We start from the raw sequence: 12,879 nt of genomic DNA on the forward strand, positions 1-12,879 counted from the left end.
AGAACTATGTAGGAGGGAAAACTGAAAGTACTTGACAATAGGCCAGAGAGAATGAGGACTGGATGGTAATTGCCAGTTTTCTAGATTATGCAGGTGGATGGATGGTTATCTATCTCCAAAATGAGAATTACAGAGAAGTGGGTTTAAGGAAGATGTGGGTAGGGCAGGCAGAAGTCAGTGAAGGGGATGGGTGTAACTTAAGCAGTGCAGTGTTAATCTGAAATTATTTTAGAATACCTAGAAGGTACTCTGAAACATGTACTTGAAAATTGGAAAGAAATTGGGTGATAGTCATTTAAAGTCATTGCCCTGTGGTGGTAATCAAGGCTGAGTGAGATTAAGATGGAGTATTAGTCAAGATTGCAGCAAGAAACAGATGTCATAGACAAATGGGGTAATCAGGGGAATTTGATGATAAGATGGTTCATAGAGGTTATGGGCAGGATGAAGGAAACCAACTGGGTTGATAAAATATGCTGGGACTAGCAACAGCAGAGAGCCATTGTTACTCTTAGGTCTGGAGAGCTAAAGAGAAGGAGCATTTACCAGAACGTAGACCAGCAGAAGTGAAATCTGTAGATGTGGTTATAGGAGAGTTGCCTAACAGTACTTGTAGCCTTCAGCACAGGAACCTGGCCACCGCCAGAAGTGGCCTAGCAAGAAAAGAGGCTTGGGGGATACATATTATGACCTCCGTCTATTCCCACGATCTGAACTGTGGCCTCCCATTGACCAAATCCACAATGAAACCAAAGGGCAAGGAAACACTTTGAGGCTCCATAAAGGTCGCCTTCCTTGGGCCCAGAGTAGGCCTAGAGAAAAGTGGATAGTGAGACTGTAGGTTGTCATATACAGGAGACAAACCTAATAACAAAAGGTCAAAGCATGCCCAGCAGATTAGTCATTGAGGATCCTTGGTGAATGTTTTTATTTCACATTGTGATGTGCACAAACAAGTTTATGAAATTGACGGTGGCCACAGGAACAGATCTGTAACATTGAGTGTCATTGTTCTTGCATCAAACATGAGTAGAAGGCTAGAGAGTTGGCCGTTCTCAATAATGGACTCCTCCTTCTCTGTATCCCCTGGACCATCTGTGCCCCTGACTCTCCCAAGTACACACTCAGAAAGAAAGGAGTGTGAGGGAAGATGGGTAATTTTTAACTTCTGTGCACCACAATGATGCTGCCCAAGAAAGGAAGGCAGTGGCAACTGCCAGCAACAAGAAAGGAGTAGCTTGCTGCTTGCTAATCACCCCTACTCCTCCCCACCCCCTCACCCCCACCCGGAGTCTGACACTCCTCTTAGAGTGGCAGACATAGGAGCAAGAGTTCAGTGTTTTCCATTTCAGAAATGGTAGTAGATTATTTTACATAAGTGATTAATAGTTCCCTCTTTGGCACAGTTTGAAGTGATATTTCAGAATACAAAATATGACCTGGTTGTGAATTGACAAGGAGTCAGAAATCACTACAGAGAGTACCTTGTATTTGTAGAAATGTCAGGAGACTCGCACTTGGAAGTACGAGTGAAGTGCATATGGGGAAGGGCACAATGCATAGCAAACATTCCATAAATGTATGTTGAATAAAACAAAGGAACACTTGGAGAGATGCTATCAAATTTAGTCATAAGAATACTTGGTAGAGGAAATGTTTTCATTTTGTATTGTTTGACATCTCACCAAAGGATTAGCAAAAGTAACGTTTTCACTGTTTGTTTCTAGTTTATTTTTGCCCATTACAAAATATGAATTTGTTAACAGAACAACTACAACAGCAATTTTAACATGCCAACATATATTTATCACTTAGAGAAATTTCTTCCAAGATTGTTGTGTTATGCCCCTTTTTCTTACATATTACGTATACAGTTAATACAGTTCTATGTAGTGTTTCCTGGTTTTCTTTATATGATGGGGATTCTCCATGTTACTCACAAGCATCATTTTTAGTGGCTGAATTAAATCACCTATTTGAAAAATTCAAGACTATCTTCTTAAATGTTATCCTATGCCTGGATGTTGATGCTTTTTCATGTGTTTCACTCCTACAAATATACATTATAATGAGGTTTTTGTACCCAGAATTTTTTCCACTGAGTTTTGGGTTGTTTTCTCAGGAAATTTTTTGGGTTTCCTGAAATCAAATTACTAGATCCGAGAGCAGAAACATTGTTATGCATCCCGATGCAGTTTAAGGCACATTGATATTACTATTTCTTAAGTTTGCCTTTGAATGAATACACTTTCAGTATCTTCAGCATTTGGGGTATCTAACAAGTCTCTCAACTAAGTAAACCTGGTGGTTTATATTGTAGGCCTGCAGAATGCACATGGTATGGTGGTAGCTCTGTGTAGGAGGGACATGAACAGTGTCTTAAAACTCATCATCCCCGAATACGGTGTATAAGATGACAGATGGTTATTTAACTGAATTGAATCTGGTGAGTAAGGTTTTAATACATGATTCTTAGGTCATTATTGGTGATTTATTCCAGTCCAGTTAAGATTAGCTTCAAAAAGGCTGTCTGCAGGAACGCCCGGCTAGGGTTGCGCTGGCAATACCATGTCGGAGATGGACGAGCTGCCCGAGCTGTGTGAGGAGAGCAATGACCTGCAGATGGGAGTGATGCCCGGCGAGGGCGACCTTCCGCAGGTGGAGGTGGGCGGCGGGAGCAGGAGCCCCAGCCGCAGCCGGACGAGGAGGGCCCAGTGGAGGAGCAGGCGGCCCAGCCCGGGCCCTGACTTGAGAGCCAGGACGAGGTGGGCAGTTTGATGCCTGGGAGGAGACTGCGATTATCCGGAGGAGGAGCACCGGAGGCTGCAGGCTGCAGAGCCCCAGCGGGCCTGGGGGAAGCCAGCGAGATGCTTCCGAGAACGTCCAGAGCCAGAGAAGCAGCCCTGGGCGGCGGGTTTCAAATGCATTAGGAGAAGACCCTGTTTGATCCATTGGCCTTTCTTCACTTACGGTTGTCAGTCGCCTGACCCAAGAACTCGGGTGATGCGATCATTGGCAGAGACTAGAATAGGGCAGGGACTGCGCTCTCGGGAAAGCATTGCTGGAGAAGAAGGAACACATCAGGACTGTGGAGATCTGTTTTCAAGAATGTTCCTGAAACACCTGCCGCTTAGACTTGGTTACTGATCCCGATTGTTTTCCTTGCATTGGGGAAAATACCTTTCATATTTCACTATAAGGAATGGTTTTGCAAGAATAAGTTATGACCGAGACAAACTGCCAGTCCGAGACCCCCACTGATACCAATTACATGAGAAAAAGTAGAGACATCCAATTTAGGACGCAAGATGTCTGAATCGTTTGGACTGAAAGCCCACTGACAGAACTCTGGAGGTTCCACTCTGTGGTCTGTCCAAGCCAGTGTTCAAAGGCCAAATTTTTAGTGGTAAAAAAAAAATGGGTATTCTGCACTATCCCAAAAAGATAAACCCAAGAAGAAATATATATCATGTGTGATCTATCTCAAAATGTGTTTTCAAGAGCATCTGAAATTTTGTTTGTACATGTATCTTGATCATTTATAAAGCTACTATGATCTATAATTCAAGAAAATTTGTCTTGCCATTTTTAAAACTCAAAAATTAAGACGTCCGTAATTTCAAAGTTAGACATTAAAATGTATGTGAAGGAACAGACTATCTGATACTCTTACATACTAGGGAAGTTGTTTTACTTGCTCTCTGTTTTTCATTTAACTTACAGGTGAAGGACTTTAGTTGAACTTCATAATATAAGAACTGTTAAAGTGAAAATGTCAAGTAAAAGGAAAGCCCTACATCCAAAAAAAAAAAAAAAAAAAAAGACTGAACAATTATGCCCTCAGCCCTTAAAGGTTTTAAAACCTGCCCAAAAATCCACCTCTGTATCTGAAGTTTCCCTCTATCTCCTCTAATTACGCTTGTCATTGGTTATGCACCAGCATTCGAGATAATAAAATTTCTTGTTCTGTGTAAAAAAAAAAAAAAAGAAAAAAAGGCTAACTGTGACCTAGCACCCATACGCAGTATAACATATGCTAACCAGGATGTGACTGTTACATACCAATACTTACTTAATGTTTGACTCTTGCCCTGTCATTTTACACTACAGAACTCAAATGCATGGCACATATTTTCTGTGCTTTGCTCTTTTACACTTCTGACAATGTGTTGATTTTTCATATTTGGTGTTTTTATCTGGTTAGTCTGATTGCATTTTTCTTCTCTTTGCATTTAATTATTTTCCCCTTCTGTCACTGTTTTCTGTTCGTCTTCGTTATCATGAGTTTTTCTCCTGTAACATCTTAGTGGTAATTCTTTTATGTTTTCCCAAACTGCCTGCACATGGGTTTTGCCATCTTAGTACCTCTTATCTTATTAAACATTTGATTATAATTAAATAAAATATATGCTCAAATGATGTAAAACCACTTGATTAAGTAAATAAGCACTCAGTCCTGTAAGTATTTTTCACTCTACATGAAAATAGGTAAAATGCATAAGGTAACACATCTTTTACATTTTCACTTTTGATTCTAAATTAAGTAAAGAAATGCCCCAAATACATTAGTCTCACAAACTCTTGCAAACTACTACTAGGTATCTGTTTAAGATACATTCAACATTTATAAGTTAATAGGTATAATTTTCATGTGACCGCTGGATATTTTTTCCTCATTGGCTGCAATAATCAGAAGAAGACCATATTTAGCTGAATTTTAGGAAAACATTGCTATAGATAACTAGCTAAAAGCATTAAACATGGTAGACTCAGTTTTGTAAAATGAAGAGTTTGTTTTTTAGAGCAGTTTTAGGTTAACATCAACACTGAGGAGAAGGGTACAGAGACTTCCCATATATTCCTCTCTCCCAAAATATGCATAATCTCCCCCACTATCAACATTCCCTGCAGAGTGGTACATTTGTTACAATGGATGAATCTGCACTGACACAATGTTATCACTCAAAGTCTATAAATTACTTTATGGTTTGCTCTTGATGTTTATTGTAAATCCTATGTATTTGGATAAATATAGATTATATGTATCCATCATAGTATCATATCCTCTGTGCTCTACCTACCCATTCATACCTTGCCATGCCCCCAACTCCTTGGAAACCACTGATAATTTTACTATTTCCCGTTTTGCCTTTTCCAGAATGTCGTATAGGTGGAATCATATAGTGTGTATCCTCTTCAGATTGGCTTCTTTCACATAATATATGCATATAAGTTTCTTCCATGTCTTTTCATGGCTTAATAGCTCATCTCTTTTTTAATATTCCATGTCTGGGTGGGCCACCATTCATTGATTCATTCACCTACTGAAGGACAACTTGGTTGTTTTAAGTTTTGGCAGTTGTGACAAAAGCTGCTACAAACATCCATTTGTGTAGACATAAATTTTCAGTTATTTCTAGTAAATACCAAGAAGCTGGATCACAGGGCTAGAGTATATCCTCTTTTGTAACAAACAACCAAACTATCTTTGAATGTGGCTGTACCATTCTGCATTCCCACCAGCAGTGAATGATAGTTCCTCTTGCTCTAATTCCTCGTTAGCATTTGGTGTTGTCCCTGTGTTGGGCTTTGGCCATTCTAATCATGTATGGAGATAGATATCTCATTGTTGTTTTATTTTTTATTTATTTATTTTTTCTCATTGTTGTTTTAATTTGTATTTCCCTGATGACATATATAGAGGGTAGATTCAATTTTTTTAAGATTGTAAAAGATTTTAAAAGATTTTATTGATTTATTCATGAGAGACACACACACAGAGAGAGGCAGAGACACAGGCAGAGGGAGAAGCAGGCTCCATGCAGGGAGCCTGACGTGGAACTAGATCCCAGGTCTCCAGGATCATGCCCTGGGCTGAAGGCAGGCGCTAAACCACTGAGCCACCCAGGCTGCCATGGTAGATTCAATTTTAGAAAAGGATTTTCATACCTAAGTTATACTGTTTTTTATCCTGCAGATATATGCGTATATACAGATACACATACGCGTGTGTGTGCATGCACACACACACACACACACACACAGACTTTTCTAAATATATATATATATATATATCAAATGGCTGATAGTTTAACTCTTTACCATTTTCTTGTAAATATTTTTTTTGCATTGATATGCTCCCTGGTACATTGATTTTCTATAATAAGTACATTTTTTTGTAAGATAGAGGAGTTTTCAGAGCATCAAGGGAATAGTGGGTAAGGAGATTGTAGTTACTTCTAACATTATATATAATAGAAAAGGGTTTTCAACATACTGAAAATCATAACATCTATTATTTTTGGTTGACATTGAGTTTCTTTTATTGTTAAGGTGTATTTGTTTTTTTAGTTACCTCTCAACCCTCCACAGGTTATCAAATCTGCTTCACTGATTTTCATTTTCAGAAAAAGGATTTTTAAGGGCTATGAAAGAGCAATTAAAATGCCTGAGGATATAACTAGACATGCCAGATAAGAAATTAACAAGGTCAAGGGCTCTACATGACACAATAGTCTCTTTACTAACAAGGAAATAAATATTATCCCTAAAAGTTACTTTGTGTGAACTTAGGTTGGAGCAAAATAAACCCAGACAGAGTTCAAGGTTAGGCACTGCTTTTTGAAGAGAAGACTGACTGTTGGCATGAATTCCCTTAAGTTCTCTGCCTTTCTTTCCCATGCTCTGTAATTTACAGTCATTGATAGTGTTGGTTGTCACCTGAGTGTACAGTGATTCATTTCATTCACTTAGTGCATATTAAGTACTGCGGGAGATACAGAGAGGTAGAAAACAATGTTTTGTATCCTTTGAAGAAATTATGCTAACAAGAGTTCCTTTGACCCCTGTCTTGGGGATTTTAAAATGGTAATTAGCTGACTAAACTTCTAGGCTCTAACCCTAAACTACATTCATCTCCATTTTACTGGGTCCAGAGGCTCTCCCCCAAGAATCAGGAAGTTACATGCTTAGGGTAAATCTGCTAGAGTGCTAACAACTATGCTGTGACCAGATCTAAAACCTTAGCGAGCAGCTGCTGTGGGGGAGAGCAGGGAACCGGAGGGCGGGAAAGAGGGGGTGGGGGTGGGGGGCGGCTCCCCTTCGTCTCATCACAGGGCAAGCTGACACCCTTGCATTGTAACTGTGAACTGTCTCTCTCCCTTACCCTTGAAGAATGTGGCTATCACAGCCGTGGTGCAACGGTAATATGTCACCCTATGGTGGTTTATGGATGTTGAGTGTCAAAGGGTGTGGAAGAGGAAGAAAAGATAAGCCAGAGGGTCAAATTCAGAATCCCATCTGGAAGTGTCTGGTGATTACCTACCTATTCAGTCATTTCATAAGCAGTTTCTTTACCTCCTGGGAAAATCCGGGGAGCATCTTGTTATTGGTTGATAACTTCTCAGGGGTATTACATTAGCTGGTCTGTGCACATATAATTTGACATGACATTCAAATTCTGTATTTATATCGAAATATATTAATCCTCCTCCTCAGTCATCTGGTTTCATTTATGTTTAATCTTATGTAATTAGCTGTCTCAGTGCTGCTGCTATTTGGTATATGAAGAGTGAGTAGGGAGGATGCTTTATGGGTAGATTGTGAGCAGAGTTGTTTATGCAAAAGTGAACTAATTTGGGCTAACACTGACCCCGTGATATGTTATTTGGAAGTGCTGTGCTGGGACGTCTGCTTTTGTTTACTCTGAAGAGTTGATTTTGATGTTTATCATCTGAAAATGTGATGTGATAAACAACAAGATGGGTTTGAAAATAGAATATATGAAAACCAAGTATAGTTTAATCATCTAGAGAAAAGATTCCATTTTTTCTGGTATTTCAGAATTGAAGAGAAACTGTCAGACTTAGTCAAGTGCATTTTCTGCCTAAAGATAGTATGTCTGCTAATATCTAAGTATTGCTTTCTCTTCTGAGTTTGTAGGCTCTTTTATTTTCAAATACTGGGGCTTCTTAGATATTATTCTTGATCTTTTATTAATTTGACAGTTATGTATTGAGCTCTGCCCCCTTCTTTACTCTCCCCACCACACTCTGGCCTAAACAAATGTAATTTGTCCTGAATTAGGCTCTAGTCCTCCAGTCTTTTCCATGTATCCTCTTCCCTGACCCTCAAACCTGGATTTTGAAGGTCACAATCTGATCGAATGACTTTTCTGTTTGAAATTCTTTCAGTGGTTTCCCATCAGTCACATTTGAGTCTTGATGCCTGGTAGCTTCGATCCCCTTCATCTTTATACAAGCCTCTCCTTAGTTGGGCAGGCAGTGCCTTGTGATCTCATGATTCATGCCTTTATGTGCCCTATTTCTTCTACCTGGAAGGCCCTTGCTTGCCTTGTATGTCTAGCTAACTCCTGCTCTTCTTTCCACACTTAGGATAAACATCATCTTCGCTTGGATCTTTCCCAAGACGACTCCATCTATATAGAAGTAGAATAACTAGGCTGCCCTTCTGCATTCCAGGAACATTTTGTGCATGTCTCCTGTAATTTACCACATAACACATGGTTTATATGATAGTCTTGGCTGTTCTTTAGATATATAGTGACTGCCCTGAGAGTAGGAACTGTCTTACTGCTCTTTACCCAGTAATGGACATATTCAGTTCAATTCAACAAATATTTATTGAGCACCTACCTTGTGCTAGGCACTAACTACTTGTAGCACTTAAGTGAACAAAAAGAAATCCCTGCACGTTGAGTTTATCTTCTAGCATATAATATTTGCTTGATACTGTGAGAGAAGGAGAGAGAACAGAGAAAGAAGCACAGATTAAATTATGGGATGTTATTGCTTTGAAGGGAAATAATAATGGGTATTTTGGTTGGGGATTTGAGATTTCCAAATATCAGTCTACGGAAAGGGAAGCAAACTTCTTAAGATCTTTTCAGGGGTTTTTGTTTTGCTTTGTTTGTTTCCCCTCATGCTTTCTATTTATTGCTTTAGGACTTCCTTACAGGACTCTATTGCCTGTGGAGGGCAGTATTGTGCCCTTTTCTTTCCTATTAATCAATGTTTAATGTTTCATAAAACTTGGGAGTAGAAAAAAATTTATATGAACAGATATCTAATTTTTTTTAGAAATAAGAACACTAGTTAATAATGCTCAGTGCTTTTAAGGATACGAGAAAAGGTTTCCCCACTATTACTGGTGGAATTGCCACTTGGTATGATCCCAAAGAAATAATGAGTAAGCGAATGAATGTTTGATTTGCAGCTTTCCTGCCAATCAGTATCTAAGATATGCTAAGCATTTGGCAGTTTCTTATTTATTTTTGGTAAATGTCCATGCTTTTAGACATACACTCAGTGTTTTCCATGTTTAACAAGATAATGTCTAGAAATAATGAATTCCACCATGTTTGTACAGTACCTACATTTAATTTTGGGCTCAACTGGACCTTTGATTTTCCCAGAACTCATTTTATACTACTGTTTTTCAACATTTCCATAGTGTGGTATTTTGCACTGTAGAGGCTAGAAAAAAGGCATTGTTCAGAGGATCACACTTCTCTTTTGGGAATTAAAGATATATGGTATTTTAAAAGATATCTTATTTTTAGGTAATCTCTCCACCCAGTGTGGGGCTTGAACTCAGCCCCGAGATCAAGAGTCACACACCATACCAAGTGAGCCCCCTGGGCACCCCAAGATATGCAGTGTTTTTTAAAAATGATTTTGAAAGATACTGTAAATAATAACGTGAGACAAATTTTTACAGAATGAATCTGTATGTGCACATGTGTGTGCAGGCTCCTGGGCACATAAGTAAGAAAGGGAGGGAAGTCTTGGCTATTTTAGCTTAGCGTTTGAAAAAGCAGGGGGGTTGGTTTGGTAGAGTGTTTCTGATGTGGCCCGGCAGATTTGAAACACATTGATTTCAAAGATACCACTTTAGGCCAGTCAAGGCATTTCTCAACTGGTGAGTGTGAGGGACACAAGCCATGGGGTCGTTCGGTATGTGGTTGTTCCTGAGCATCCCTGGACAGGGGCTACAGGATGTGAGCCTGCTTTCCTCAGCCAAGCTGTGTGTCCACTGCTGTTGCTCTCACTGGACTATTACGAAGTGAACGGGCAGGTTGTCCCTGCCCCCTGGCATTTTATCGTGGGCAGCCTGGTGGTGTGTGCAATCTGGAGATAATATGGCTTTATTTGTTCCTTTGTATCTACTGCTATACTGGTTCATCTAACTCACCAACCTGTCAGAACCAGGCTGGGGCTAGTGGCCCCTGTACTGATCCAAAGTGGGAGAGCCTTATGGATGTCTCTCACATCCATTAATTGTGCTCAAATACTTTTTCTGTGTGGTGTTTCTTTGTGACCTTCTTCCTTGAAAGGCTTTGCAGGGAAAGATCTCAGAGTCACACACAGTTACTTTTTCTAGGGCAAGCATATTAATTTTGGTAACAATGTAGGGTTTTATCTTTATGCCTAGTTTTTTGGTTTTGTTTTTGTTTTTTTGCCCCAGTCACCTTCCCAGATAAGATTCTGATTTGAATGGTACTATTTTTCCATCTTTATTGGGAGCTTTGCCGTTTCCTGGCCATTTTTTGTTTGTTTGTTTGCCCTTATCATTAAGGATGCCCCAGTAAAGTGACCTCTCCTGGGATTTCCAATTCCAGAACCACATGAGAATGGCTCGCTATATGCAACATATCGTGTACATGAACTCTTCTGTTTTTCAGATTAGTGACCTCACATATTTTACAATCTAGTGGGTAAGGAAAATTTTAATTTCACTTCCAGTTAAATAATTCTCGATATTTGGTCATGCCTCTTACAGAGCTTTGAAATAAAACCACAGTCTCTGCTTTGGGATTCTGCTCTCTTGATTCCCCTCTATAGCCTTGGGGGCACTCAGGAGTGTGGTCACATGGAGAGCCTTTCTTTTCTTTTATTTTTTTTTAAGATTTTATTTATTCATGAGAGATACAGAGAGAGAGGCAGAGACACAGACAGAGGGAGAAGCAGGCCCTATGCAGGGAGCCCGATGTGGGTTTCGATCCCAAGACTCCAGGACCACGTCCTAAGCCAAAGGCAGACGCTCAACCACTGAGCCACCCAGGCGTCCCTGGAGAGCCTTTCTTATTGGACCTGCACACACCATAGAAATGGCAGAAGATGAAAATTGACCAGAGAATCCCAGAGATTCACCAGAACAACTTCAGGAACCTGAGACTGAAATCTGAAACTGAGGTTTTGTTAGCTGGTACTATCAAAGAACAAAGATTTTATCTGTTTAAATGAAAACCGAAGCATTTTAAAATAATATTTACAAGTTTTTAAAGTCTTTTTATGTCCTTATGTCTTTGCCTAGTGTGGAGCTGTGAGCTTCACTGTGGTAATTGAAATAGGGAATGCGGGAATCTCAGGATCAGGGTCACACAGAGGAGAAATGACAGCTACAGCTCTAATAGATCCTAAAGTTCGTTAGTGACTTCCTGGTCATTGTATTTCTCCTTATGAGTCATAAGCTTATTATATTTTAAAATACAACAGAACATGCTAAAGCTCTCACCTAAATCATCTTTCATGACATGATATTTTAAGTACAGTTACACTCATTTCTACCCTGGCATGTTTTCTTAAAAGTTAAGAAAGATTTGCCCTCAACAACTATAGCTAAAGTGTTGAGACATGAAACTTACATAAGTTGTCTACAAATAGTGTTTTTTTTTTTTTGCTAATTTTTTTAAGATTTTATTTTTTTTTTATTTTTTTTTATTTTTTTATTTTTTTTAAAATTTTTTTAAAAATTTTTATTTATTTATGATAGTCACACAGAGAGAGAGAGAGAGAGAGAGAGAGAGAGGCAGAGACACAGGCAGAGGGAGAAGCAGGCTCCATGCACCAGGAGCCCGACGTGGGATTCGATCCCGGGTCTCCAGGATCGCGCCCTGGGCCAAAGGCAGGCGCTAAACCGCTGCGCCACCCAGGGATCCCCAGATTTTATTTTTTTAATTCGAGAGAGAAAGAATGCACACACAAGCAGGGTGAGGAACAGAGGGAGAAGCAGACTCCCTGCTGAGCAGGAAACCCAAATGCTGGGCTTGATCTCAGACCCTGGGATCATGACCTGAGCCAAAGGCAGATGCTTAACCAGTTGAGCCACCCAGGTGCCCCAAAATAGTGCTGATTTTTGACACACACATAAACACACAGAGACATATTCAAGTAAAGCTACTTCTGAGTGTAATTTCAAACCCATATCCAACTGAAAATGGAGTTGCATTTTATAAACTGATAAAGGACAAGCTGCTGCTTTGATCCGGCCAAGCTTAAACATGGCAAGCAGTCTGCTACTTTCCTCAGCATGTTGAGGTGGAGTCTGTTTCTCTGTTTTACTTTTATACACCAAAGCTTGTTATATAATCTCCTTCCTGTAGATTGTCTATATGACATGGACTTATAGTAAACCTATAGTTACTGTAAACTTGTTAGAACTGTTGTGTCAGTCACAATAGCAACTCAATATTTGAGAATCAAGAAGCTTTCCTAAGCTGAGAAAGCTTTAAGTGATCTATGTGTTAGGAGAGATGATGTTTACTTTTATAATTATGAATCTCTTCTAAAGAACATTGAAGCTTCCTAATTAAGTGTGCAAACTAAGAAAAAATAGTTATTGTACAGTATTTTTCAGTAGTGATGTGCATCTAACACCTATTCCAGAATTCTGATATTACTTAAACAAAAGATTGCTCAGATGTGCCCCAATCATCAAAGAATAGAAAACCAAATTGAGATAACTTAGGGACTCTGGAAACAAAGAATGTTTCATACAAAATCAAAGTGCCATTCTGACTCTAATGAACATAGTGACACTCCTCCTAAATATTTATATAAAACGAGTCCAGCTTAATAT

The 12,879-nt window shown here is 39.4% G+C and overlaps 1 protein-coding gene and 1 pseudogene across 13 annotated transcripts in view; both read left to right on the plus strand.

Moving 5' to 3' along the window:
- Positions 1 to 12,879, plus strand: part of CHRM3 (cholinergic receptor muscarinic 3) — a 504,026-nt gene that overhangs the window by 31,907 nt on the left and 459,240 nt on the right. The gene's annotated exons all lie outside the window — the stretch shown is intronic.
- LOC121486585 lies at positions 2,021 to 4,569 on the plus strand (annotated as a pseudogene).

Source organism: Vulpes lagopus, chromosome 3, assembly GCF_018345385.1.
Source record: "Vulpes lagopus strain Blue_001 chromosome 3, ASM1834538v1, whole genome shotgun sequence".
Taxonomy (NCBI): Eukaryota; Metazoa; Chordata; class Mammalia; order Carnivora; family Canidae; genus Vulpes; species Vulpes lagopus.